At 41.2% G+C, this 27072-nt stretch overlaps 1 long non-coding RNA gene across 1 annotated transcript in view; it reads left to right on the top strand.

Moving 5' to 3' along the window:
• LOC143666498 (uncharacterized) overlaps positions 1-25167 on the top strand; it is a 68601-nt gene extending 43434 nt beyond the window's left edge. Inside the window, exon 3 of the long non-coding RNA XR_013167663.1 lies at positions 24146-25167. This is a non-coding gene — a long non-coding RNA (uncharacterized LOC143666498). The remainder of the gene's footprint in view (positions 1-24145) is intronic.
• The last annotated feature ends 1905 nt before the right edge of the window (positions 25168-27072 follow it).

Here is a 27072-nt window from a genome sequence, read left to right as displayed (position 1 = left end):
GGTCAACATGTCACAGTTTTAAGAAATTTGGGCTTAGGTTCCCCCAACATGGGTTAATATGAAGTTTCCATTAGACTTTTTGAAACACTGAAAATAGCAGGGGGACCCCACTCTTGCTTTCCAAGATCCTTAAGATTTTGGAGACCCTAGAGTTGATAAATTTTGTTCAGTATCCTTGTTTGTAAAAGCAAGTCTCAGGAATGGCAAGCGACTCAGTGATGTCATGCAGCTAGTTCATTATAATTTCCAAGCTGGTGCTCGAGTGCTGGTTGCTATGATATGCTATATAATTCAAGCCAAAGGTATGTCTATTTATATGTACTTGGAACTTTTTCTCAGCTCGATGCTGAGCCTATGGAGGGACTATCTGTGGCTTATATTGTTAATTCATTAAACTTCATGCTTTATGTTCTCTGGAAGTCACTGCCGCTCTGCTTTCTGGTAACAACAACACTGGAGAGCTTGTGGCTGCAATTGCTGACAGTATCAATTATTTAGTTTCTGCCAATTCCTATTAGATTTTCCTAACTGGAGAATTTACACTGTGTTATTGAATTTAAAACAGTGGAAAGCTTTGGGGAATTTAAACTAATTAGCCAGCGTTTGTAAACCCCTTTGTTCAAGATAATGTGTTTACACGACTAATTCAACCTTTTAATCATGGGGGCCCACATGGGTTGCAAAAGGTGTCAGTGCAGCTGTCCTTTACTGGGCACGCCATGCCAACATGGCAAAACTCATTTTTCTATGTGATGAGGTCTGATGCCCCAGCTCACTGGCACCTGACCTTGCCTAATAACATGTTTATAATTACACCTGAGAGAAGCATCGGGCTGCAAGGGCTTCCAGTTACACCGTGTTCTGAGCGATTTCTCATCCATGTCAGCAAGGCAGCCCCGAATTACTGTCTCATCAATTCTATACCTTTTCACAGCCCCTGCTCCTCCATCCATTCCTTCTGGATCCCTTTGTCTTTCAGAATTCATGATCGTTCTCTTCAGTGTGAAGATGTTTTTTATGCCCCTCTATCAGTGATTCTGGGGATGGCTGGTAATTGTTTATGATTCAATCTGCATGCTTAGTCCTGTTAACACATGACTTATGGCAAATACAGCTGAATCACGCCTCGGTAAAAGGGAAGAAAGAAGAGAAACATCTGTTCCGTCTATTGTGAGCTGAACGTTACGGAATGGTTAAGGACTCAAGAGGTTGTGTCTGATACATGGAAAGCTGGAAAAGAATTGGATGACCATTTAAATTGTTTCTCTTTAGTCACTTGATATCGGTTACTTAAATGCAACTTTCTTGATGAGAATGGTTAGCACATGGGCATACAACTGCAAAGAGTGATTCCTAGAAATTATGTCAATTCTTATGATAGTTGTACAAATTTTAATTCACTAAATACTTTAGTTAAGATTTAAGGACTCTCTGAACAAACAACTTTAGCAAGAGAAGCTCAAGTACAACTGTATTTATGAATATCCTGGCTGAATTTCCTTTCTTAGCTGATGTTCACTTAGATGATTGAATCCTAAAGAAAAGGTAGGTTGATAATAATTGAATGTGGATGAAATTTTTAACCTCTTCTCATTTCTACAGGCTACAAGTAAATAATTACCTTCAAGATATAAGTTAATATCCATGGGAGTATTTTAAAGCGTTTTACTCATATTCACAGGTACGTTTTAGTCTTTCTTAGACATGGAACCACTTAAGAATTGCTCTGCAATATTATCTGATAGGTAGCTTTCCTCAATATAAGAGGCCATTTTTTATACCCCAAGTTCTATGTTCTGTGTTGAAGGTAATTCAGGTCAAGAGAGACCTGTATCATTCATTCTTATATCATTCACTCTATAGAATGGTGGGACTAGCAGTATGGAGGGGTCTTTAGTTAATATTCAAGGGATGTCCTATATTCAGTTCCTCTTGATCATACTCAATGTGAACATTTTTCATGTAATTTCCTCAGATTTGTGCTAATGTACAAATAAGTGCTATTACTGTAGCTAATGTATAAGGCCTGCTTTACAGACACTATTTCTTGTAATTTGACATCTTCTGTAATAGGCAACGAAGAGCCAGAATTCTTTCTGCTGCAAGAGACATAACCCAACTCATTTTAATTTTCTCAAAGTAAGTTGAGAGAGAAAAAAAAAGGATTTATGGCTCCCATAGTAGAAAAGTCTAGTAGCAAGCTTTAGATTTGCTCGAAACAAGTGCTTAAAAGAATTTGTCTCACTGGAAATTTCAGCTATACTTTCCTATTTGTTGACATACTTTAGGATAGGTGTTCCTCCATAAGAAAAACAAGACAAAACAATAAAACTTTGCCTGAGTCCTCCCACTACCTGAGGGTTTTGTCTTTGCTGTCCATTTATATATCCCCAGAACTTAGCACATAGTAGATGTCCAATTATATTTATTGAAGGAATGTCAAAATGAGTCGCCTTAGCTTTCATGGCCAATCTTAGAACCTGGGGTTGGATTCAGCTCCAATTATTACATGTGGCTAAATATGGCGGTACATATTTTCCCAGGACAGATTAGGGCTGTTGCAAGAAAAGGGGGAAATGAGTGCTGTATTGGTAAAACACAATCAATGTTCACACAATTCTGGCCAACAGAAATGTTCCATGTGGAATTTTGGGAAAACAATAGAGCATCTGGTGCTGTGCAATCCTAGAACTTTACATCCCTTTTCACCTATACTGAAAGGTATGAGAGATAAGAGAGGAATGAGTCCTCAGGGAAAATCAGGATGCTGTTACTAAAGAAAGGGGAAAGGAGGGAGGCAGGCAAAAATAAAAATATCTACTCAATAGAACACTTTTGGGACAGCAAATTACTTTAAACTAAGAGCTTCAGTGCCAAGTAAATGGGGCAGTAACAAGATGAAAGTTAAGCTCTTCCTATATGCCAGAGAATTTTCAAGTGTTTGAGAAATACACTGCAGACAGGCATGGCAGAGTCCATTCACCTCACCAATGGCCTCTGTGTGCCTCCTTATTTCCCACCCTCCCTTGCCATTGGGTTGGCCATGTGACCCTTTTTGACCAATATTATGTGCGTAGGTGAAAGTGCATTGATTCAAGGTTGAGGTGGTTAAATAACTGGTGGCGCTTCTTCATGCTCTCATCTCTAACCTCTCCCCGTTTGCCTGTGAAGTGATGCTACAGAGACCATAGGATCTTAAGATACCAGAGCCACAAAATGGAGATAACCAGAATCTCTGAATCAGCACTTAAAAAGGAGCTGGATGACCTGCATTAGATTGTGATATGAGCAAGAAATAATTTCTGTGTGGATGTGTTGAGCCACTAATATTTGGGTATTATTTGAATCATCAGGTAACACTGGTTCTTCCTGAATTGCATACAGTTTAAGGGCAGAAGCAGGGAGTCACATTTGGAGGACTTTTGCAATAACACAAACTAAAGGTGATGGTGGCTTAGACCAAGGTGGTAGAGTGCAAGTGATAAAAATAAAATGTTTGGATTCCGAATACACATTAAAGATAGAGTCAGTAGTATTTGCTGAAGGATTCAATGGGGAAGATAAGAGAGAGTGAAGCCTCAAAGATGACATCAAAATTGTGAGCCTGAGCAGTAGGGAGAGCCCATTAGGGAAAGGAATGCGGAAATGAAGACCTTTGGAGTTCTGTTTTAGACATATACTTTTAAGATGCATTCAGTTAGGCATTTAGGCAGGATGTCAGAGTGGGTGGATATGAACCTGGCATTCAGAGATGTCAAGGTTGCAGATATGAATTAGGGTAGCATTAATATTTGGAGGAATCTTCTGCTATGAGAACAGATGAGACCCCTAAAGAAATGATCATATGTAGAGAAGAAAAAGAGGTATTAGCTCTGAATTCTGGGACAGCTTAATGTTTAGACATGGGGCAAATAGGGAGGAATAATCATGAAAGAAGTTGGAGCTAAGAGAAGTAGAAGGAGACTAAAGAGAGAATATTCTAGAAGCAAGCTAGAAAGAGTGAATGTATGTGTTAAATGCTGCTGATAGCTCAAGTGAAAAGGAGTGAGAATTAACAACTGGGTTAGCAAGGTGGAAACCACTAGTGCCCCTGAAAAGATCAAATTATTATTTTATGTGTTCAAGAGAGAAGGGTGGGGAGTGAGGATTTGGAAAGTATAAGAATAGACGACTTTATCAAGGAGTCCACTCTGATTTCTTCTCATGAGAAAATGAATTATTCTTTTCTCTTGGTCTAGCCATCCTCTCTCAGGTTCGTGTGGGTCAATGCCATTCTTCCCTCTGCCCACACATCACCCCCATGTGTCTCCTCCCTCATTCTTTAACCACCAGGTAGATCAGTCTCTTCCAGTCCCTGCCACACTAACTATGAATTAATTCACTCTGGCCACACCCCCTACTTGTGGAGGGCTTCATAAATGCCAGACACTGTGCTGAAATTGGATGCATCATGGCAGATGAAATGGAGTTTACCAACTAGAACAGGGGTCTTCATACTTTTTCTGTTCGTGAATTGCCTAAGAGAATTTTGGAAAACGATATTGCTCTTTTCCCAGACTTCAATTTTAAAATTAGATTTTGTTGTTTTCGAAGTCTTTCGTAGGAAGGAAGGAGAGATGGGCTTACCTAGCAGTATCTCTGTGACCACCATATTCCAGTTCCTTAATACACCATTTAGGAAAAAGAGTGCAGGCTTTCTTTTTACAACAAGGATTTTCTATGGTCAGCAGGGGAGTTGGAACCTGACAAAGGTAAGTTAAGGGAGGGAGACCATAAGACAGTCAATGGAATAGTCTTTGTAGTCATAAGTTAGCCAAGTCCAAAGGTTAATTGAAAGGAATGCTGATGATGTGGATTTGAAAGGGGTTTGCTCAGTAAATCATTAAGGCTGTAACATTTTGTGGTGACTTTAACTTTCTCTATAATTGCTAACCTGCGGTGCTGACTTATTGTGAATAGGCTGATTTCTTCATCATTTTTTTTGTGCATTTTATAATTAAGATCTACGTATATTCGTCTTGAGTTTACATATGTACAAAAGGATATAATTTTCAGAGAACTATAAATACTGTCAATTTTAAAATAAAATAGTCATACTATCTTTTTCTACAAGTAGCCAGTGGAATCTTTATATCATAGCATTGTGATACATATCACCCATCTTAAAAATGCACAAAAAGCTCTTCTTTCTACTACTGAGTTCTTTCAACTAATGAGTTGTTTACTGAGTTCATATTTCCATTCTATCCTCCATGCCCACCCCATAGAATGTGATCTGAATGGAATTGGTTTGAACTTAAAAGATTTTTGTTTAATTCTTTTTCTCTGCAACAAAAATTCATACTTTAGATGCTTCCAGCCAAAGGCTAATAGGAACAAGTGAACTGAACAAGAGAGGTTTGCTTTAGTTTGTCAGGACTGCTATCATGAATAGCACACATTGTGTTGGTGTTTACACCAATGGGGATTTATGGGCACGTGGTTTTGAGGCTAGGAGAAGTCCAGAATCCAGATGATGGCCAGGCCAACTCTCTTCCCTAAGACTGTAGCGTTCTGGAACCGGCTGTAGGCAATCCTGGGGTTCCCATCAGGTGGCAAATGTCCCCTCCTGTCTGGCTCCTCTGACTTCCAGGTTCTCTGTCTAGGGCCTCCAGGAATCCAGATTATGGCCCATCGTGAGTCAGATGGGCACACCTTAACTAAAAATAACCTCCTCAAAAGGTTCTATTTACAATGGTTTGACACCCACAGGAATGTGGGTTAAGATTGTGAACCTGTCTTTCTGGGCTACATAACTCAACCTACCGCTGGTTTTATCACTAAAGTGAGAGCGAACACTCACCATGGGCTACCACTGGGCATCTCAGTAAGAAGTTGTTAGAAAGGATTTATTATTAGATGTTGGCTTTGGATTGGCAATTTTGGGGAGGATTTAACAAAGGGGGGCTTTATGCTGCCAGGGAACAAGTCACTGATGGGTTAACTTAATAAATCTTCTGTGCAGGAGGGAAGACTAGAGCAAGGCCATAGCTGTAAAGCTAAAGAGCCAGATATTAACTGGGACAGGATGGTGTTTTGTATTTTTGCAATTTGTGTAGTGCCTTTTTTTTTGCTACTCATAGACAATATTATGAGGTGGTCTTGTTTTCTGTTTTACTTCATCATAATCACCAAGAATCTCTTTCTGATGTTGGTGCTTTGTGAGGTTGTTGATGTTGATGACCTAGTCATGAACACAAACCAGCTCCTAAGAACCCCAAGCCCTAGTGTAAATGCCAGGCCAGGTCAGGGGATTCTTTCTTCTTACTTTGTCCCCACTTTTAGCCAAGAGCAGACAAAGTCAAACTGCAGGACATTAATTCATGACACATAGATTGCTGAGATTTTACTGATCAAGATCAATACAGGGTTCTCCTGAATCAAGTTGTAGTTAAGTCAGAGTTCATCCCTCCTCCTTCTGTCATTGATTGAGATGTTGAATCACATAATGTGACAATGGCTGCACAGTAACATTTAAGACTCGGGACAAGATACATTGGCCAAATGTGACACAGCAATTACCAGAAGGCAAATGACTATTAGTCCTTGTAACCGGTGCCACAACAAGGGGTCTAGATAATAAAACCCAAGCAATGGAAACATATCCTCGAATCCGGATGAGCTTGTTGTAGAGACCTTGATGGTTTTTTCTTTTTTTCCATCTTGGGTCATTCGATTGAGCCCAGAGTATTTACATAGGTGTAGCAAACCTAGAGGAAATCTAGAGCTATGCAATTGGGCAGGACAACTCAGGTTGATGAATTTAGACTAGTTGATATTGTATCATTGATGACATCTGTTAGGATCAGCAGCAGGTTTTGGACCATATGGGAACGGCAGCTCAAGAAGTTTGCATGAAGATGGAATCAGCTATCCATGAGGGATAGCTCAGGGTTCTCCTGAAGGATTGATGCTTGCCTCATTTTGGAAGTTCCTGGAAGGGGGGTTAGTTTTAAATATCTATAGCTGCTAGCAGTTATTCCCAAATGCAAAGGATAAGTTAGTGTGAAACAGGCAGGGATAAGCCTGCTGCTCACTTAGGGAGTAGGATCTTGTGGGCACAGACTCATAACTCATCACAACAGGAGTAAGCTGAATTTGTACCCACTTTATAGGGCTTCCTGTAGACATCAGGAAATATTTTTGTGTGTAAAGTCATGGACTAACACCAAATCATGTACCTCTTATAACCTCCTAGAGTATAAATATTTGTTCTTTTATCTTTGGTGAGTTGGTAGGTCTGGGCAAGTCCAACTGAGATACCAAAATGAATTTAAGATCTTTGAGAAGCTTAAATTCCAGGGGAAAATTCAACTCTGAGTAGCATAGCCTTTTGGCAATTTTTAGTTTTTCTTTTTAGGTATTAACGATTAATAAAGACAATTAAGTCAGGGATGAGCAATCTTCAGCTAATGGAAAGAGAGGGTCCAGGTTTGGTATATTGCAATGATGCATCAAGGGGAAGTGATGTTATTGTGGAGGAAGATGGGGGGAACAGCTAAGAAGTGCTGATTTATTTTGGACCACAGAAGAGTTTGTATAGCATGGGTGACCATTAAGTTTGGGAGAAAACCTAAAACCAATCAAGTGAAAATTTCACACATTTTACTGTGGCCGGCAGAGCTCCTAGACAATGGCTCTATCTTGGCTTCTGCATCTAATGAAAGATGGGAGCAGTTTGCCTTTGATGCATGATCCTCATGCAATTAAGTCAGCACCTCTTATACTAGAAAGGGGACAGGGTTTCTGGGTTTGGAATACTGGAAAAAAAGATTTGGGTGGATAATTATGTTCTTATCTTTGTGTTTAAGCATGAGTATGTTTCTTTTTAATCTGAAAAACATTCAATCATGGAAGAATATTTATATTACTATATCATAATTAATTGAGAAAGTAAATTCTCTTTTGAATTTGTCATCAGATTTTTTTTTAATCCTAAATTTGGTAAACCACAGAGCCTTCATTAAAGCTTTGAATTAATTAAAATTTGGTAAATTCAGACAAACCTAATTATCTGTTGTTCTTCCATCTGGAGAGTGAAGGAGCTAGTCTTGGTTACTCAGTGGCCATTTTGGGAAAATTATTCTGACGATAGTTTGGTCCCAAAGTCATCTAAATAGTTTTATTGTTCTAAATTTGGGGCCTGAATTTGGAAAAGGCAAAAATTAAGAATAGTTGTTAGAGACAAGATATAAGTCATAAAGATAAAAAGATAAGAAATAGTTACGTCCAGTTGTAAAAATTCGTGGTAATAAACAGCAATGGTTACAAGCAAATTAATTTTTTTTGTATGTTGTATGGTGGGGTCACATTTCATTCTTTTTTCTTGTGAATATTCCGTTATCGCAGCACCGTTTGTTGAATTTTGTTGTTGTTGTTTGTTTGTTTTGTTGGTTTCTTCTGTTCGTTTGTTTTGGGTAGTGCATAGGCTGGGATTCAAACCTGGGTCTCCTGTATGGCAGGTGAGAATTCTACCACTGAACTACCCTTGCACCCCAAATGAACTTTTAAAATAAGGCATCTTTTTAAAAATGATCCAAGAGCATGTCAAAAAACACCAAGAATATACAGAATGATTTGGTGAGAAAAAGAAACCTCTATTATTCTAGACATAAAATAACTGCTGTTTTACATAAAAGACTTCTTTGTGTATTATTCATGTAAAAATTGTATAGCACAAACTTTATTTGTATACCTTTAAATGTATACATTTAGGCATATGCAGATATATAAATATACAAACAATAAATTTAAGCCTTTTATATATAGCTTAAAGGTATAATTAGCTCATCAGTATATTAAATTAAAGGTAAAATTAAGCAAGTATACATCATATTCAATCACCTGAATAAACTTTCTTCATAAACAAGAAATCAGATCTATCATCTTTATATTTATTTGTATTTTTCTCTAATTCTTGTACTTCATATAGTTAACCATTTGTTAGTTATCGTCGTTTGTCTCTATAGACAAAAGAGAGAACTAGATAGTAGAAAATGGCTTACTATATTTTCTATGAACACTCATAGTGTATCATTTTAATAATTTTGATGAGAAAAATAAATATATGTACTATCATTTGAAGCCATTTGCATATTTTATTAATCATCTTAGGAAGTAAGGCTTTATGTTTTGTATCTGTTTCTTATTTAGAACTGTCTATATATCCAATGACTATTTATTAGTAATTTATTAATTAATTTAACAATTTGTCTGAGGTGTTAAAGTTAGTTCTGGCTCTGAAATTACAATTTGGCTAACACATTTCATCATTCTGGTTTGCAGCAGTATGAGAATTTCATACAATTAAACCCTTTGAAGACACATCCATTATTATCATTTCATGTCGGTGAATTAAATTTTATGCCCATAAAGTTTTACCTTCAAACCAGCTGTGAGAACAGTGGTAACTTATTTAACTCAAAGCCAATGTAGAAAATCAGAAAGTTTAAATATGAGAGGTTTAACTCTGTACTTATACTCTTAAAATTTTGTGCTGTCAGTATTTTATAGAATAAACTAATTTATAAAGACTCTGTATCATATAAAAAAACTCATGTTTTATCTTTGAGCTAAAACCAGTTTTTCTTACTTCTTAGCTATGGTAACAAAGATTGTTATGTAAACATCCTCCCCCAGGTGTTCAAAAGGAAACCCTGCTTAATAAAATTTTTCTTTTAAACATTGCAGACAGTTTATCTGGACCAAATATTCCTAGAGAGCCAGCATAACAACTGAATATATACTTTTTTAATCTTTAAAGTTTCCCTTGAAAGAGGAAAAGAAAGAGAGAGGAACAGAAATAACCGAGAGGCAGTGGCTGCAGGCTTATAGGAAATTACCACTATAAAAAGCTAATTATGCTTTCTCTAAAAGAGAGGGAAGAAAGTGCAGACAAAGAAAAACAGATTTGCATGCACAAATACATGCAAAAAAGTGTGACTTGCAGCTGGTTTTGATATAACTTGCATTCACTTGACAGTTTTATCAACTCGAACAATGATTAAAAAGTCAGCAATTTTTAATTCATAGATACCGAAATGAAGGCAAGGATGACTCTTGCATTAAACAATGACAAATAATCTCCTGAGGAAGGTTTCTTTTGTTCCAAGATACCTTTCAAATGGACACTCTTTTGTTCCTGTGGAAACTCCCCAAAGTGGCCACTGCAACTTTGAACTGTCCCTGGTGAAACTGTGCCAGTTAGAGAGATAAATGAACAAGTTAGCTTTATAGTGAGAACATGAGAGGAAGCTGGGGTCCTGCCCAGAAGAGGCACAGTGATGGGTGGAGGGTCCCGGGTGGAAATTGCAGTGGTGCTTGGGCAACATCACACCTCTGGCTCTTGGCGATCACCAACCAAGGCAGCAGACAGAATCTCCTGCTTCCAGGCAGATAAAAAACAACAAAAGCAGTGCTCAGGGACCCCGAGACAAGACTGAGGAAAAGTCCTCATAAGGTTTTAAAATGGTGACCTGAGTCAAAGTTAGTCCAAAAGGATGTCGGTCCCAGAGGATGTGCTGGAGTCCTCAGCCCCAGGGACTGTCTTGAGAATTTTATAGGTCCTAGTCCAGTCATTTCCTGGTATGACTGGTTTTATATATCAACTTCAATCAAGCCCTCATCTGGGTGGTGTTGTGAAGGGATTTTTGCAGATGTGATTAAACCCCATAATCAGTTGACTATAAGTAAAGGAAAGTAGCCTACATAATTCGGGCGGACCTGACTCTATCATTCGAAGGCTTGAAGAACACAGTTGAGGCTGCCCTGGAGGCAAAGAAATTCTGTCTAGGGACAGCTGCTGCAGCTCTTGCCTGAGTTCCAGCCTCTCTCCTGATAGCTCCACGGATTTTGGACTGGCCTAGCCAGGCTTCACACTTACATAAGTCAATTCCTTCCAATAAATCTCTCAGTATCTATGTCCCACTAGTTCTGCTTTTCTGGTTGAACTCTGGCTGATGCAGCTCCTTGTAGAGTTTTCATGTTCTAGAATTAAGTCCTGGTTCTCCTGGAAAACTTCAGCAGTTTCTTCAACAAAGCGCCTTTCTGTTTGTTTTTACAATTAAAAAGAGGAGCAGGCCCGTCTTGTTTTATGAAGACAGCATGCGATAAAATATGTACAACACCAGCTCCGTGTGTGGGACACTTCAGATATTTCATAAATGCGGGTTCCCTCTCTCATACGAAAATCGAAAAGAAAGAAAACTAAATCTGTGAAACTCAAAACTGATCCATTTCGCTTTGTACTCGATTTGGTGACATTTTAGGGGAAACAAAACATTTTCCAATTGACCAGGTCTCAAATCAACCCACCCAGCGCCATGGTTGTTTTGAAAGCTCTTCTTCATGCAAGACCACTTTAAAACAATTCTGGGAAGATAGAGGCCATCTGAACTGCAAAGATTAGAAACGTGCCACAATTTTCTATCATTTTTAGAAGTAGAACACAACCTGAAAATGGGATATAATTGGGGCATGGAAACATCTCTGCACTGCCTATTTTATTCTCATTTTGTCAGGAAGTATTCATATTTGATCTCTCTGCGTGTGAATAGGAATCAGCTACGCACACGCTGTCTTTCAAACCACTTCAAACCAAAGCTCTGATCTTTCATAGCGAATGGACCTCGGTATTTATTAACGAAGGATAGAAAACTGTAACATGAAGGCACAATCCGAGGCAAGTGGCTTCCACACCCTGAAGAATTCTTTGCCTACAGAATTCATTCAGGGGAGTCCTTGCGAATCTGTCTACTTTTATTTGCTTATGTTACAAATTGTGTGATGAGGTGGTCTTGAAATCTTGGGAATGTATACATCCCAACTTATAAAAACAGATCTTTCATCAAAAGAACACACAGGGCTCAGAGGCATCAGACATCCAAAGAGGCAAGTTGGCACTTCACAGAATTCTGGGCGTCAGAAGCGTATTGGAAAGGTCTTTTCTCTCCCCTGTCAAAGTGGTGAATGGCTATTGGAGATGGGGTGGCAGGACAGAGAGCCTCCCGAGCCTCCGTCTGTTGGCTCAACCACAAACAGGGTTTTATTCTTTTCCCTGAGAAGGGTTAAAAGAGGCAGTCATGGTGATGTGGAGAAAATAGAATAGAGATTTTACATGCCAGCCTTGGCTGATGTTCAATGAAATGTTCCTCTTTTTTTTGCATGCTGTAGGTCACATTTCATTCTTTTTCCATGTGAGTATCCCATGATTGCAGCACCATTTGTTGAATTTTTTTTTAGGGGGTTGGAGTGAAGTGCATAGGCCGGAAATTCTACCACTGCACCACCCTTGCACCCCCTAAAGTTCCTCTTTGGGTGCTGCCTGCTGGCTCTGGGTATGCTGTGAATGGGGAAGTTACTGGAGATGAAATGCCAGGAGCAGAAGAAGGCTTTCTGTTTTCAGAATATTTCCATATGCCTCTGGATATGGCTGTACCCCGCTTTGAGGTCGTCTGATCCTTTTCTACTGGATAACATTGTGAACGGGGCTGTCTCCTCATGCTAACGTCATAGTGAATGTCTCCTGTTGACACAAAATCACAATTCAAAATCTGGCTGATGACTCACCATCACAGGTGGCTAGAGAATAGTGGTCACCGCAGGCACATGGTTCATATATGTTGTGTTCGTTTCCTGCTGGCACTGTAATAAAAGATCACAAACTTAGTGGCCTAAAGTAACAGAAATGCATTCTCTTACAGTTCTGGAGGTCAGAAAGTAAAGCTGAGTCAGGAGGGCTCTCTTGTATCTACTAGCTTTAAGGGAGATTCCATTCCCTTTCCTTTCCCAATTTCTAGAAGCTGCCAGGACTCCTCGGTTCATGCCGTATCACTGCTTCCCTCGTCACATCTCCTTCTTCTAACCTCCTGCCTGCCTGTTATTAGGTCCCTTGTAATCCTTAACTTATTCACACCCACAAAGTCCCTTTGGCCATGTAAGGCAACATATTCATAGTTTCCAGGGATTTAGGCCACGGACCTCTTTGGGAAGCCATTATCCATCCTACCACATGTGTCAAGTCATCATCCATAGGCCAAGTAGGGGTAATGTATGAATGTTTAATATACTTATCATTATGTATTAAAACTCCTTATTTGAAGCACAACTGCTAAAATCATCTTCCTCAGTTGACTGCAACCCTCTTGAGTAAAAGGGATAGCATTAGATGGCACTAATTTTGGTGGTCCCAGGGCCTATGACATACCAGAAGACTACTAAATGCTTTGTCATGAGCCCATCAGACCTTCTATCTGGGAGGAAGTGGTGATGGTGAGGGGAGCTGGTAGAAATTTAGGAAATTATATATATTGAAATGATATACATTGTATCTTTCACATCATAAATTACTTCTTATTTTTTGTTTTGTTTTGCAATAGTTTTTTTTTTTTTGCATGGGCAGGCACCAGGAATTGAACCCGCTCTCCCACTTGGCAGGCAAGAATTCTGCCACTGAGCCACAGTCACCATTGCCCGTGCAATGGTTTTTTGATGTTTGAGTGTTCCTTGATAAAATGTAGGGCAGCTGAGGAAGTGGTTGATTATAGGACTGGGGCAGATAAAATTCGATATGACTGCAGCATATCTTGTGGCGTCAGGAAGTAAAGAAGCACTAAAAGCAAAGCAAAACAAAATGAACAAATAAAAAGCAAAGGTAGGGCACCAATGCTGAAGAATCTCCCAGTGTCCAAAGTTAAAATAATTTGAGCAACCATAAAATGTGATGATACTGGATTATAACCCAAAACATAAAATAAATATCCATGAATCCATGCTGATAAAAATTTGTAATGGGAAAACTATATGCATGGGGAATAAGAGACAATTCTTTATGGCAGAAGAATTCCAAATAATAAATGTAAAAGAAAACAGAAGGAAGAAAGTAAAAGATGATCATTAGCACACCATAGTTATAATTGCTGCATGCAAGATTCACTGATAGATCAAACCTGATATTTGCATAGTCTCTACATATGTCCCCAAAATAAGTATGTATGAATTACAAGGGATAAAATAGTAATTTTAGAGTGGAGAAACTGGGCAGGAATCACTTTAAAGAAGTGATCAAGTTGTGTGCCTTATTGCTACAAGACTTAGCAATGCCAGTACTCTCTGAACTGATACGCTAAAAAGGACACATCGCCTCGCTAATATCCTTCCTGGTAATGCGTAACCTTGATCTTGTCATGGAAAACATCCAACAAACCCAAACTGAGGGACAGTCTACTAAATAACTGGCCAGTATTCTTCCAACAAATTCAGGAAATATAAGGAATGGCTCGTCATAGACTGGAGGAGGCTAAGAAAACATAAGACAAACCACTGTTCTGTGGACTCTGGATTGGATCCTGGAACAAGAAAAGGACTTTAGGAAACTGGAATAACATCTGCAGCTGAGCTAACAGTATGGTACTACTGGTAATTTCTTAGTTTTGGTAAATTGACTGTGGTTATGCGGGGTATTACCTTTGGGGGGTGCTGTATGAAGTCTATCTGTAAGTTTAAAATGATCTTTAAATAAAAAGCTAAAGCTAAAATAGAGCAGGAAGAAGGTAATGATGATAATCTTCCTGCGTGATTCTAAGTACTTAGGTTGTCATTGCCCTGGAGATGAAGGCACCATCCATCTCTTTTAGAGAATAAGGAGTCCCTATCTTAGCTTCACACTTACAGTTTACTTACCAAGTGTTTCACAATGAGCTTCTCATTTAAGCCTCTCATCAGTGTGAGTGACAGGTGTGGAGCGGATGCAAATTTTTTTGAGATCAGGAAACAGATATGTGGGGAGAATAAATGACTTACTCAAGGCAAAAAAAAAAAAAAGTGGATAGGAAATATAGGTTTTCTTATTTCAAGTCCAGTGTTTTTGGTATGCCAGCCAGCTTGCCAGTATTTCTGTTTGTCCATAGTTTGCAGCTGCTATGGAATTAACATCTTGGATTTGAAATTAGGCTATCACTCTATATTTCCTTAATTATATGTTTAGGTATGCCACAGGTCCAATCACATCCATGTACAGAGTTTCTCTCCCTAATAACTTTGCATTCTTCAGAAAAGGTAAGCACATAAACGTTTCCCTCCCTTGTTACTACATTTTAAAGAACTTCTGAAGTTCTGCAAGTATGATAGATCTAGAAAGCTTTGGCTAACCCTTTTAAGTCCACTCAATCAACAAACAACCACAACATGACAGAGTCGATTCAAGTTTTGGATTTGGGGATGGTGCAGGATTTCTAATTTTCGAACACACCTTTGATGATGGTGATATTGTAGCCAAGGGAGTTGAGCATTGGAAGAGATAGGAGCTTCTGCAGAGTAGAGCTCAACCCCCTACTATTCATTCTGAGTTTTGATGCTATAACTTTGCTTGCCACTGCTACTAAGCATTGCTATTGGCAGTTGGGACGAAGGGGGAATAGAAAAGTAAAATTCTACTCTGCTATGGAAACTTTTATCCCCTTGCTCTCAGTATACTTGAGGGACAGAAAACAAGACCTTGGGTATGAACACGCAACCCACCAAAATCAAGGATTTGGGAGTGGTTCTACTCTTTGGAAGTGAGTTTAGGGAAGATCATTTACGCATTCTGAGCTTCGGTTTTCTCACCCAGAAAATGGGGGTAGTTGAAAGGAAGGCAGAACGTGAAGGGAAGGAATCGATTATTCAGAGTATTACAAGATTCATTCTTTAAGCTCTAATATTCTTAAATCCATTCTTCAGGAGTTTGCATCAGCTTAGAGGACAGTCAAGAGGTGTGGGAGACCATCATAATATTTCTTGTATACGAATGCAAGAGAACAAAATATTGGGGCGAAGGGGGGGCGTAAGTCCTCTCTGCTGTGACCCCAGTAGAGTCCCAAAGGTTTCAGGGGTTCCTTGGTGGCCATTACCGTTCTTCCACTTTAGCTCAGTTCTTCATTGCACTGCAAGAAGACCTCAGCCTGCAATCTCTCCAACCATGCCCTGATTCCACCATAAAGTTGCCCATATGGGGTGATCTTAGTGCCATTGAATCTCCCCTAACATCCCATTCTCATTACTTTTAGGCTATGTCGTAACGCTCCTTTATCTTATTGCTGGGGAGGGGAATTGCTTTCCCCTCAACTATGATGAGGCTCCCCTAAGACATGTCTGTTCATTTTCCAGACACGATTCCCTGTAGCACACTGATAGTCCAGCTCATTTTTCAGCCCATTCTGTCAGTTTCTAAGAGTTCATTCTTCTCAAGACGGTTGGAGTAGATTTCTTCACGCTTGCATCAGAAGACGACAGCAGAGCCCGCCACAATTGTCCTTCTCCACAAATGGTTGTTCCGTGTTCTAGACAGGACTGAGATACCTCTACTTCCTCTTCTCTCAGAGTGAGAACCTACATCTAGAGGGCAGATGGGGGTCAGGCAGTTAGGGCCTGGGCAATATATCACTGATGGGTCCTAGGCTGAAATTCCTTGGAGCCAGAACATTCCTCTCCTTTGTTCTAAGAGATTGTCAATTTTGTAAAAGTTCAATATGGATACTACAAAGATTTAAAAATAGATTTATTTACTTAAGAACTCCAACATGTAGCTTACACCCAATAAATATCATGCACCGTTAGGCAGAATATACCCACTTTAAGATTCTAGCTGTTGTGGATCTCTGGGGTCGGGGTCAAATTCTATCATTCACATAAAGTCTAGTCATATGGCATCAACTTACTTATCAACTGGTCTTGGAAAGGATTCTTATTGGAGAGGGTAAGGAGAGATGACAGCTAAGAGGATAGCCTATGTGTTGGGTCATGATGCAATCTGGAGTTACAAAACATTTTAGAGAATGGAGTGAGGGAGCAGAACCTGATATGAGACCTGTCCACCTCAGTGATAGGGTAGGAAAGGGTTGAATGTTAGGATAAAATGTGGTGATGGAAAGAAAGCGCCTTTCATACATTGAATATGAGAAGACTTATTGTTCTGCTTAATAGGATGAAGTCTCCTGGGGTGGGGGTGGGGCTCATAAAGCCACTGTTTAAAGGTAGGATTATGCTGAGCCCCTGCATCTGAGCATCTCTTTTAACATGGGAGTAGAAGAGAGGAACATGGTGTCTGGAGACCAATAAGAATAGGTTACTAAGCAGAATTAAATGTGCTTTATACTAAGATTCATCAGGAGCATAAAAAAGGAGGTGGATGGAAGCCCAGCTCCTTTCTATTATCTTGTTAGCACCAGCTCTTTTCCCTTTCTCTGGAGATAGGACTGTTCCAGGATTGGTTCCATGGCTCAAACACAGCATTTGCTTTCCATCTTTTCCGCTTAAACATTCTGGTTGTGAAGGTGAAGTCTGTGTTCAAGTTGTAGGATGTATGCTCTTATTCATCCCTTTTTGTTAGGGAGTAAAACCTTTCCCAGAAGCCCTTAGCAGATTTCCCGCTGGTCCCATAGGCCAATTTGGGTCACAGGCCTGTGACCAATTTGGAAAGGTGATTGTCATGGTTAGGGACATGTGTCAACTCGGCCAAGTTGTGGTAGCTGTTTATCTGATTGGGCAAGTACTGGCCTGTCTGTTGCAATGAGGACATTTCATAGGATTAGGTCATGAGCACGTCAGCTGCATCCACAGCTGATTCCATTTGTAATCAGCCAAAGGGGAGTGTCTTCTGCAATTAGTGATGCTAAATGTAATCATGGGAAGCCTTTTAAGGAGGACTCAGAGGAGACAGGCCCCATTCCTGCTTCGGCTGGTGAGCCTCTTCTGTGGAGTTCATCCAGACCCTCCATCGGAGTCGTTGGCTTCACAGCCTGCCCTGTGGATTTGGACTCTGTGTTCCTGCCGTCATGTGAGACACTTTTATAAATTTTATATTTGCAAGTGTTCCCTGTCGATTCTGTTTATCTAGAGAACCCTAACTAATACAGTGATTATATGACAATTTCAGCCCTTCTAATGGGAGTCAGCCTCTGTCAACAGGAAGAAGTGTGGATGAGGAGGTGGTGCTGGGGATTGTGGAATGGCTTGGCACCCACCAGTGTCTGCCACACAAAGGCAGAGGGGGTGGCCAGAGAATCCCATTCACTTGGTGACTGAAAATGAATGGATTATATGGCTACTCTATCCACTGATGTCTGGGAGTGGTTGGGTGCCCAATTAGCTGTACCAAGTAGGAAACAAAGAATTCTGTCAAAGGAAAGTGACTATCTTCCTGTGCTCATTTGTTCATTCACAAATACTACTGAGCACGTACTATCCACTGGAACCTGGGCCACGAGAATAGATTCATGAACCAAACAGACCTGGACCCCCTCTGGCATTTATAGTGCTTTTACTATGATGCCCTGGTCTTTAATTCTCAAGTAGAGAGCCTCCTAGCATCCTCAAAACACCATCATCTTATAAGTGACAACTCTTGCTTGGTATATTGACTTTCCCAAAGGGTCTAGGAATGTAACCTATAGAAAGTCAGATGCTTATTCTGTACAGCTGGGCCAAAGCAATATGTGACCCATGAGACACCTACCCTTTGCCGGTCACTGTATTTTATATCCTTTCATTCCTCCCCATAACCCTGTGAAGTACGATTTCATTTCCATTTTAGGAGTAGAGGAATTGATTACAGAATGGGTGAGCAAGTTGCCAGAGGTCACCCAGAAGAAAAATAATTGAAACCCATTTCCGTCTGGCTCTAGAGCCAGTTCTCTTTCTAACTCAGCAGGCATTGGATGATGACTACTCAATAACAATGAAAAATGAATCTGATTTGTTAACCTGTTTAAATCATTCCATTTGATAATAGGTGTTATATCCATTTCTACATGGGTAGATACATACTTTTTAGTAGCCTTTTGATTCATAGCTAATTAAATGATGATACACCCAAAAGATGAGTGTATAATTTTTAGTTTTTAAAATTTTAATGAATAACAACTCTATTCTTTATTTATCTAGTTTAAAATGTTAATGAAAAGCTCCCTTTCTAATTGCAAACCCGAGTATTTAAGGGAACCTGACACCTCATAAATATCGAACTGTGAGGTTTCATGTGTTGGTTTTGTATAAACATAGGAATTGAGTAATTACCATCCCTGCTATTCATTAAAATTCAAAATTAGATAAACAATAAGCAGGGATGTTTTTGTTCATTATTATTCACATCAAGTCCTTTGCTTATAATATCCCTTGCTTCTCTTCATGGTTTCTTTTGTACACTGTCCTTTCTTTTTGAGCACAGTCAAAAAGTCTCCATCTAATGGAAAATGCCTTCTCATCTTTTTCCTTTGGCTTCTTTTCATTTTTCTTCCAGCTGAGTCATCACTTTATGTAGTAGGGAATGGCGGTGTCATGCAAAGAGGTCTGGGCTAAGCGCTGCAAAACCCTTGGTCCTTGTCTCAGCTCTGTCACTAATGTACAGTGGGTTCCCCAAGGCAAGTCACTGGGTTACAGTTTCCTCACCTGAAAGCTGAGGAATTTGACACTAGTGATCATTCATTCATCTAGTAAATATTTGTATGTATATGTACTGAGCACTATGTTAGATACTTCTAGTGCTGAGCAAGAAACAATTGAAGTTTCTACCCTTCTGGAGCTTATAGTCCAGCAAGAGATAAAAATTTGTCAAATAACCACACAATCAATAATAAGATCACAATGATGATGATTGCTACAAAGGGGATTTACCTAAATTGTGAATCATTTTAATCAAGGTTTTGACACAAAGATCAGGAAAAGCTTCCCTGAAGCTCTTCCCTGAAGAAGAGATGCTTAAATTGATATCTCAGTGATAAGTAGACATCAACTAGGTGAAGAAAAAGAAAGGAGAGCTTTCCTGTGGAAGGAAACAGCTTCTTCAAAGGCCCCATGGCAGCAAAGGATAAAAGGCTTATTAGCCTGAGGAGAAAAGGAGAGGAGTTAGCCTACCTAGTGAAGTTGGAGAAGAAAGATGGTGCCTGCCCAGATAGGCCATATTAGGGAGATTGTCTTCATCCTAAGAGCAACAGAAATGTGCTTCAGCATACTTTTTTTAATCATATTCACTTTGAAAGTGGTCTTGTGAGAGGCTGGATATATTAGCCTGGGTTCCTCTCCTCCTTTCCCTTGATTTTTGGATCCACCTGGATGGTTTTGCTCATGAAGCTGTCTTAGGGATATAAGATGCAAGGACAGTTTGCATATCTGTAGATAGAAGCTAAGTCATGGCTGGGTGAAGATGTCAGAGAAAATGGGAGGAGATAACTAAGCTATTTATGTATCTCTCTCTTACCTGCCGCTTAATGCCTTCTGCTTGCTTTGCATGCAGGAAAACTTGGGAGAACACAGTTCCACACAATCAAGGAACCATCATGATGTATTCTTCATAAAATGATTTGATGAAACTTGAGTTTCAACAGCAATTCCCCAAGTCTACAATTTCACACACACTGTTCTGATACTTTCAGAAATCAATGAGGGCTCTGAGAATACATAATTCTTTCCTCGTCTGTATTACAATCTACAGTTCATATTTCAGAATACCTTACTTGGTATAATCTGCTTGTGATTTTTTTTTAGTTTTCCAAAAAGGCAAGGGAAACTTAGCAGAGACTATCCCTTGAAGTCTCCTCTTGGAAATACTTTTGTCTGGAAACTGGCTGTGCCATGAATCCTGATTACTAACTTTTGTCTACAAAGTCTATTCTTCATGTATTGTGCAATGGGGTGATGGTTTAAAGGGAGATTCAAGGGCTACCTCAATTCTGAAAACTCTGTAGACTCAAATGTAGCAGCAGTTGTTGAGAAGGCTCAAACCAGGTTCCTGAGGCAACACATCTCTTTGTACAACACAGGTGAGCTGGAAGGAAACTTGGCATTAGAATAGTCCCCAGCCTATCAGAATTTCCTGGAAGCTTTTTAAGAATGCAGATTCCTGCATCTTATTTCCATGGATCAGTTTTCATGAATCGGGAGTGAGATCAAGGAATCAATATTTTTAAGAAGCTCCCCTGGATTCCATTTGGGAACTTTTCTACCTCCTCTGTAAAAACTATGACACCTTCCCTGATAGAAGTGTCTGCAAGTGAAAAGGGACGTTAGGAAGCAAAAGGACAAGTATGTCTTAGTTTGCCAAGACTGCTCTGACAAACACCATACGGTGGGTTGGTTTGAAGAATAGGACTTTATCTTCTCACAGTTTTGGAGGCCAGAAATTCAAAATCAAGGTCTTGATAGGTCACACTTACACCCAGAGTCTGTAGCATTCTGGTGCCAGTTTGCCACCATCCTTGGAGTTCTTTGGCTTGCATTTCTGCCTTCAGCACTTGGCACACTACCTCCTGGTCTTCTCTTAAGGCTTTCCCTAACTTTGTGTCTGATTTTCTTTGCTTATAAGGATATTTAGCCATACTAATTTAAGGTCCACCCTGATTCAACTTGGCCTCATCCAAATAGGATCTTCGAAGATCAGAATTCACACCTTAACTAATAATAACATCTTCAAAGGTCCTGTTTACAAACAGGTTCACACCCATGGGAATGCAATTAAGATTTGAACCTGTCTTTTGTGGGGGGGAATGCTTCAGTCCTCAGAAGAGTGCTCTCCACAATTGAGGAGTTACTAACACTTACCCTGAGTGTTTGCCCAGTTGTCTGGCAGCTCTTCTCCCTACTCCCCAGAGTCCAGGTTCCTCTTTGCTCCTCTTTGCTTCTACTTCTCTGAGTAAATGGGACGCACTGTGTCCCAACAGGGGCCTTCTGGGGTGACACTGGAAACTGTGGGATCAGCCCAATGTGTGCTGAAAGCCCAGGACTGCTTCATCCTCCCACTGTATGACCTTGGGCAAATTATGTATTGATATTTATGAAATGTTTATATCTTAACCTCTCATTGAGCTACAATTGACAAGTATAAAAGATAGCCATTTTGGTATGCAGCTTGATGAGTTTTGGCAAATGTATACGTGTAGCCAGCACCATAATCATGATAGAGAACATGTCCATATTGCCCCCAAAACTTCCCTTCTGCCCCTTAACAGCCACCCATTCTTTAGCAGTCAATCAAATACTGACCTGCTTTTGGTTGCCATGGTGAGTCTGTCTGTTCTAGAACTTGGCAAGAATGTTGACATCAACTCTGTTGTTTCTGGCTTTTTCCCCTGACAGAACATCTTTTTTTGGTGGGGGGGGGGGGGTGGTTGCATGGTCCCAGAACTGAACCTGGGTCTCCCATATAGAAGATGGGCATTCTCACCACTGAACTACCTGTGCACCTGACAAAACATTTTTATGTCCATCCAAATTTTGCATGTGCCAGTGCTCTGTTCTTTTTTTTATTATTGAGCAGTATTCTATCAGATACACCAAAATTGGTTTGATTCATTCACTTGTTGATGGTTATTTGGGTTGATTTCTAGCTATGGAGCTACTATAAACATTCATGTACAAATCTTTGTGGGACATCTGTTTTCATTTCTAATGGGTAAATATTCAGGAATGGAATTGCTGGCTCATATGTAAGTGTATGTTTAACTTTATAAGAAATGACCAGAAAAGGTTTCTGGAGTAGTTCTACCATTTTTACATCCTAGCAGCAATGTATGACACTTTCAGTTGTTCTATCTCCTCACCAACTCTTATATTGTCAGATTTTTTTTTTAATTTAGCCATACTAGTGTGTACGGAGTGGTATTAACAAATGACTTTTAACTTCTCTAAATTTTATTTTTATTGCATCCCTGAAAAGGAGGACACCTCACTAATAAATGTTTTACAGATGGCATGTGACAAAGTATGTTATATACGGGTCTTGGCATACAGTAGTTGCTCAATAAATATGAGCCCCAGTTTTCATGGTAGTACTTCTCAAAATTGTGGCTCATTAGCTCAACTAATGTGAAAATTCGACTTCTCAGGGATTATGCCACGTCAGTTAAATCAGAATCTCTGGGGCTGCTTGAGGAGCTGCTTTGCAGGGACAAAGCCTCCTCGGCATCCTTGGGGCCAAGCCTGGGTGTGGCCAGTAAGAAGCTGTGCGTTAAAGGACTGTGACTCCTTTCTCACAAAGGATGTACCTAAGGGTTTGTGTGTGTGTGAATGAGTGAAACGGCAGTGGGGCCCAATTGTTGCAGCAGTGACCTTTCCAGGCGGGCTGGCCACAGACAGGCATGTTTGCAATTTCCAAGGAATCTGTGGGGTGGCAAGGGGATTTGCAATAATAAGGTCTCCAACTCAACAGGCTGTGTCAGCAGGCGCGCCGGCCGCAGGCTGACTGGGGATCACAGGCAATTAGCCGCAGCCGGCTCACGAGGCAGCTGCAGAGCACTTTGTCGCTTCTTAGGCTGGCTTTGTGCAGCTTAATGAGGCTTTCCCGGACTCTCCTCTGCAGCCAGCTGGTAAAGCGGTGGGATCAGCCAGAGGGTGCTGCTGAGGCTCCCCTTTGAAGACTGCATTTATGCTCAAGACCTTATTGCTATCCTCTGAGCTCGATGCCTCACCTTCCTCTCCAAAGGAAGAGACCCCCGCCATGGCCCGAGTGGTAAAGCTGAATGTGGCTGCGATTTCCGGGAAGGCTTTTGATCCAATCCTGTAAAGCGTAGTAATTTTGCAGAGAGACAGGGTATCCGGGCAGATTCCCCCAGATTTGCTGTTTTGGCATCTTGTTCATCTGCATACTTCCTGCCCATGTCTGCCTTCCTGTTTAGTAGATGCGAACTGCCTGTTAGGTGCTTAGGACTAAGTTGGAGTAAGAATTCTATGAGATTTGGTTATTTTATGCCCAAGGGCAAAGTGGAGCCAGATGCATTTAGGTGATGATGTTGACCTTGGCTAAATGGCATTCTGCCTGCTAGCGCTCATCTTAGCTTGGCTTTGTCCCTCTACCCCCAGAGCTCAAGTGCAGCCCCTCATCACAATATATCTGTCCTGATTCCCATGGCTTCCCATCTCCTGCCAAATGTGCCAACATCTGAACAATAAGATCTCAGGGCTCTCCTCCTATTAAATCCTGGAGGGAGACGGTGCTTTCTCAGGAACCCAGTATATGGGTAGAGAACATGTTTAGAGAAGAACAGGGGAGGAATTTCACCATCTCCTTCCATGCCAGTTCAGGGAACTAACCACCCCAAACTCATGACCAAAAATGGTAACCCTTTTATTGTGCTCACAGATTCTACAGATCAGAAATTGAGACCGCATGAATAGCTTCTCTCTGCTCCATCATGTCTGGGCTCTCAGCTGGGAAAGCTCCGATGGCCAAGGAGGAGGCTTCTTCCCACACAAGCATGATGCCTGGGATAGATTGACTCAAAGGCTGAGCCCAGCTATGACCGTCAACCAGGGCAGTTACCTGTGGTCCCTCCACCTGGCTTTGGCTCTCTGATAACATGGTGGCCCCAAAGAGTCAGCCTTCCTATGTGGGGCCTCAGAGCTCTCAGGAACTACTGTTTCGATGGCAAAAGAAAGAAGCATCAGAAAGCACCTGGGAACATTTTGCAATACATGATTAGTCAAAGTAGTCAGTGACAAGCCCTCCTGGATGCTAAATGAATGTGAGCTCTCTAGAGGAAGAGTGTTAAATCATGTCTGTGTTTGAGAACCTCCATTCCCTTAACTTGTGCTCCACAAGTATCTCAGTAGGAAGCTGCCCATTCTGAGAAGAGCAGTGGATGGAGGGACATCAACTCCAGGCTCCTTGTGATTAACACTGTGCTGCCTTCATGGAGCTTCTCCGGGAGCTCCCCATGGCACCTCTCACACTCTATGTGGCCAGATTTCAAGTGGAGGCCAAAGAGGTTGAGCCTTGAATCCCACTTGGGACATTTGGATCCTATTCTTTCCTTGGCAGTTGGAAGGCAGAGAGGGGCCTCCTGTGGGGACCACTTTGAGGAGACCACAGCTCTGGGAAGATCCCAAGGGCAGTGGCAAGCTGGGTGGAATGGAGGGGGCCAAGGGCAGCAGGAACCCAGTGAGATGACTGGGTTAAGGTTCAGAATCAGCTGGGGACTTGGGGACACAGAGAAGGGGTGGATCTCACAGACAAAAGGACAAGAGATGTGCACGGGGACAGCAGTTTTCCAGAAAGAAGGAGACCCTCTAGGAGGGAGATGAGATAGCCCAACACCCGGCCAGGTTAGTGAGCTTGAATGACAATGCTGACCCCTAACTGAATGGCTCCAAATAGCTGCTGCATCTCAATCTCCAAGGCATGACATGATCGAGTCAGCTGTCCCACGCTTCCTATGGCTATGGGATCCCAGGGGTGAGGGTTCCTGATCCCTCCACTGCCACTGTAGAGGAAACGTGAATTTTTAAACATATGGAGAGAGCCCATTGTTTGTGATTACATTAGACCTTCCAAAGCAAGCTCAAGCATAAATTTTGCGATGAATAGCCGTGTGCTGGAAGCCTGCCTCTCTGCTTGACTTCAATAACTTATCTCAATGAATCCCCAGCAGAAAGCATCTTACATACTTCAGTTCTTGAGAAGATGAGACGTGAATGCTGGGGAATTATGAGACAGAGGGGCTTTATTGCAACAGTGAACAAGCTGAAAATTACAAGGTAATGGAATCTCAGCAGGAGGTCCTCATACCCTGCCATTAGCTAACTCCGACAATGATTGCTACAGTATCGACTGGGGTTACATAAGCACAGTGCACGGTCGGTTTCTACAGTTTGCATGTTCTTCTGGCGAAGCCCAGAGATAATTGCACTTGAAGACAGAGGATACACCTGGCTGCCAGAAGCCTTGACCTCCCTGGAAGAGTCTACAGAATTACCGGCCATGGCAATCCCATATCCTATTGGAACGGATTTCCACTTGGAGCCCTCGTGATGCAGTGAAGCTAAATAGCATTCAGAAAATGCCGAGAAGCTGGGTCAGGCCTGGGAGGAAATGCTGTTCTCCAAGGGTAGGGCTGCAGACTCTGCCTCCTGCCTCTTTATCTGATCAGTGAACCAAATGACAGCTGGAACAGGGACCCCAGACAAGAACGTCTCCTCTGTATTCCCTCTGTAAGGCAACCACGGAGGCCCCAAGCTCTATAAGAGATGCAGAGGCACAAACTCATGCCCTGATTATGGGGTATGCAAACAACAACAACAGTTAGAATTTGCGTACCAGGTACTGGGTTAAGTGTTTTGCAGACTTTTCCCTGATCCTGGCAACAACCCTACCAGGTAGGTAAACTTAGCCCTCTTTTGCAGAAGATGAGAAGCTCGTTATCTCAGTGGACAGGAATTTGGGATAGAGAGTCCCATGCTTCCCAAATTTTGAGGTCCATCTTTGTGCTTTTTACCATATCCATGCACCATATCTTTTACTCTTTACTTTTCTTCTTTATATCAATTTGCCCATTGCTATAGATGGAAAAGTGTCCCCAAAACAGACATGCTTGAGTCTTAATCCCCAGTCTGTGAGTGTGATCCTGTCTGTAAATAGGATCTTTAAAGATGTTATTAGTCAAGACGAGGAGAAACTGGATTAGCGTGGGCCCTAATCCAATATGAGTGGTGTCCTAATAAGGAGAAGGAATTTGGACACAGGGAGAGACAGAGAGAGAAATCAGCTATGTGAAGGAGGCAGAGCCTGAGTTCTGCTGGAAGCCAAGGAACATCATGGACTGCTGGTCACCCACGAGAAGCCAGGGAAGAGGCACTGAATGGATTTTCCCCCTTAAGAGGAAGCAAGGCACTGCCGACACCTTGATTTCAGAATTCTAACCTCCAGAGCTGCGAGACCATGAATTTCTCTTCTTTAAGCCTTCTAGGTTATGGTTCTTTGATACAACAGCCCAGGAAAACTAAGACACACAGCTTGCCCAGGCTTGGCCTAGTTAAATACAGCAGAGGGGTAGGGTGCAGTCTGGGAGGAGCTGGAAACTGGACCAGGTCTTGTCCCACTTTGGGAAGGCCAACCCAAGGAAGAAGTAGAGTTAATCAGGAAAAGGTTAAACCATGGCCCCATAAGCTGCAGCATCACACATCCAAGGAGCGGCAAGAAGAAGGTGACGTACAACCCAGATGGGTAGGTGAGGACAGACAAACCCTTGACAATAGAGTTTCTGGGAGCAGCCTGTAAGGAGGGGGTGAGGT

The sequence above is a fragment of the Tamandua tetradactyla genome, chromosome 23 (genome assembly GCF_023851605.1).
Source record: "Tamandua tetradactyla isolate mTamTet1 chromosome 23, mTamTet1.pri, whole genome shotgun sequence".
In the NCBI taxonomy this organism is placed as follows: domain Eukaryota; kingdom Metazoa; phylum Chordata; class Mammalia; order Pilosa; family Myrmecophagidae; genus Tamandua; species Tamandua tetradactyla.
This window is presented reverse-complemented; position numbering and strand designations above follow the sequence as displayed.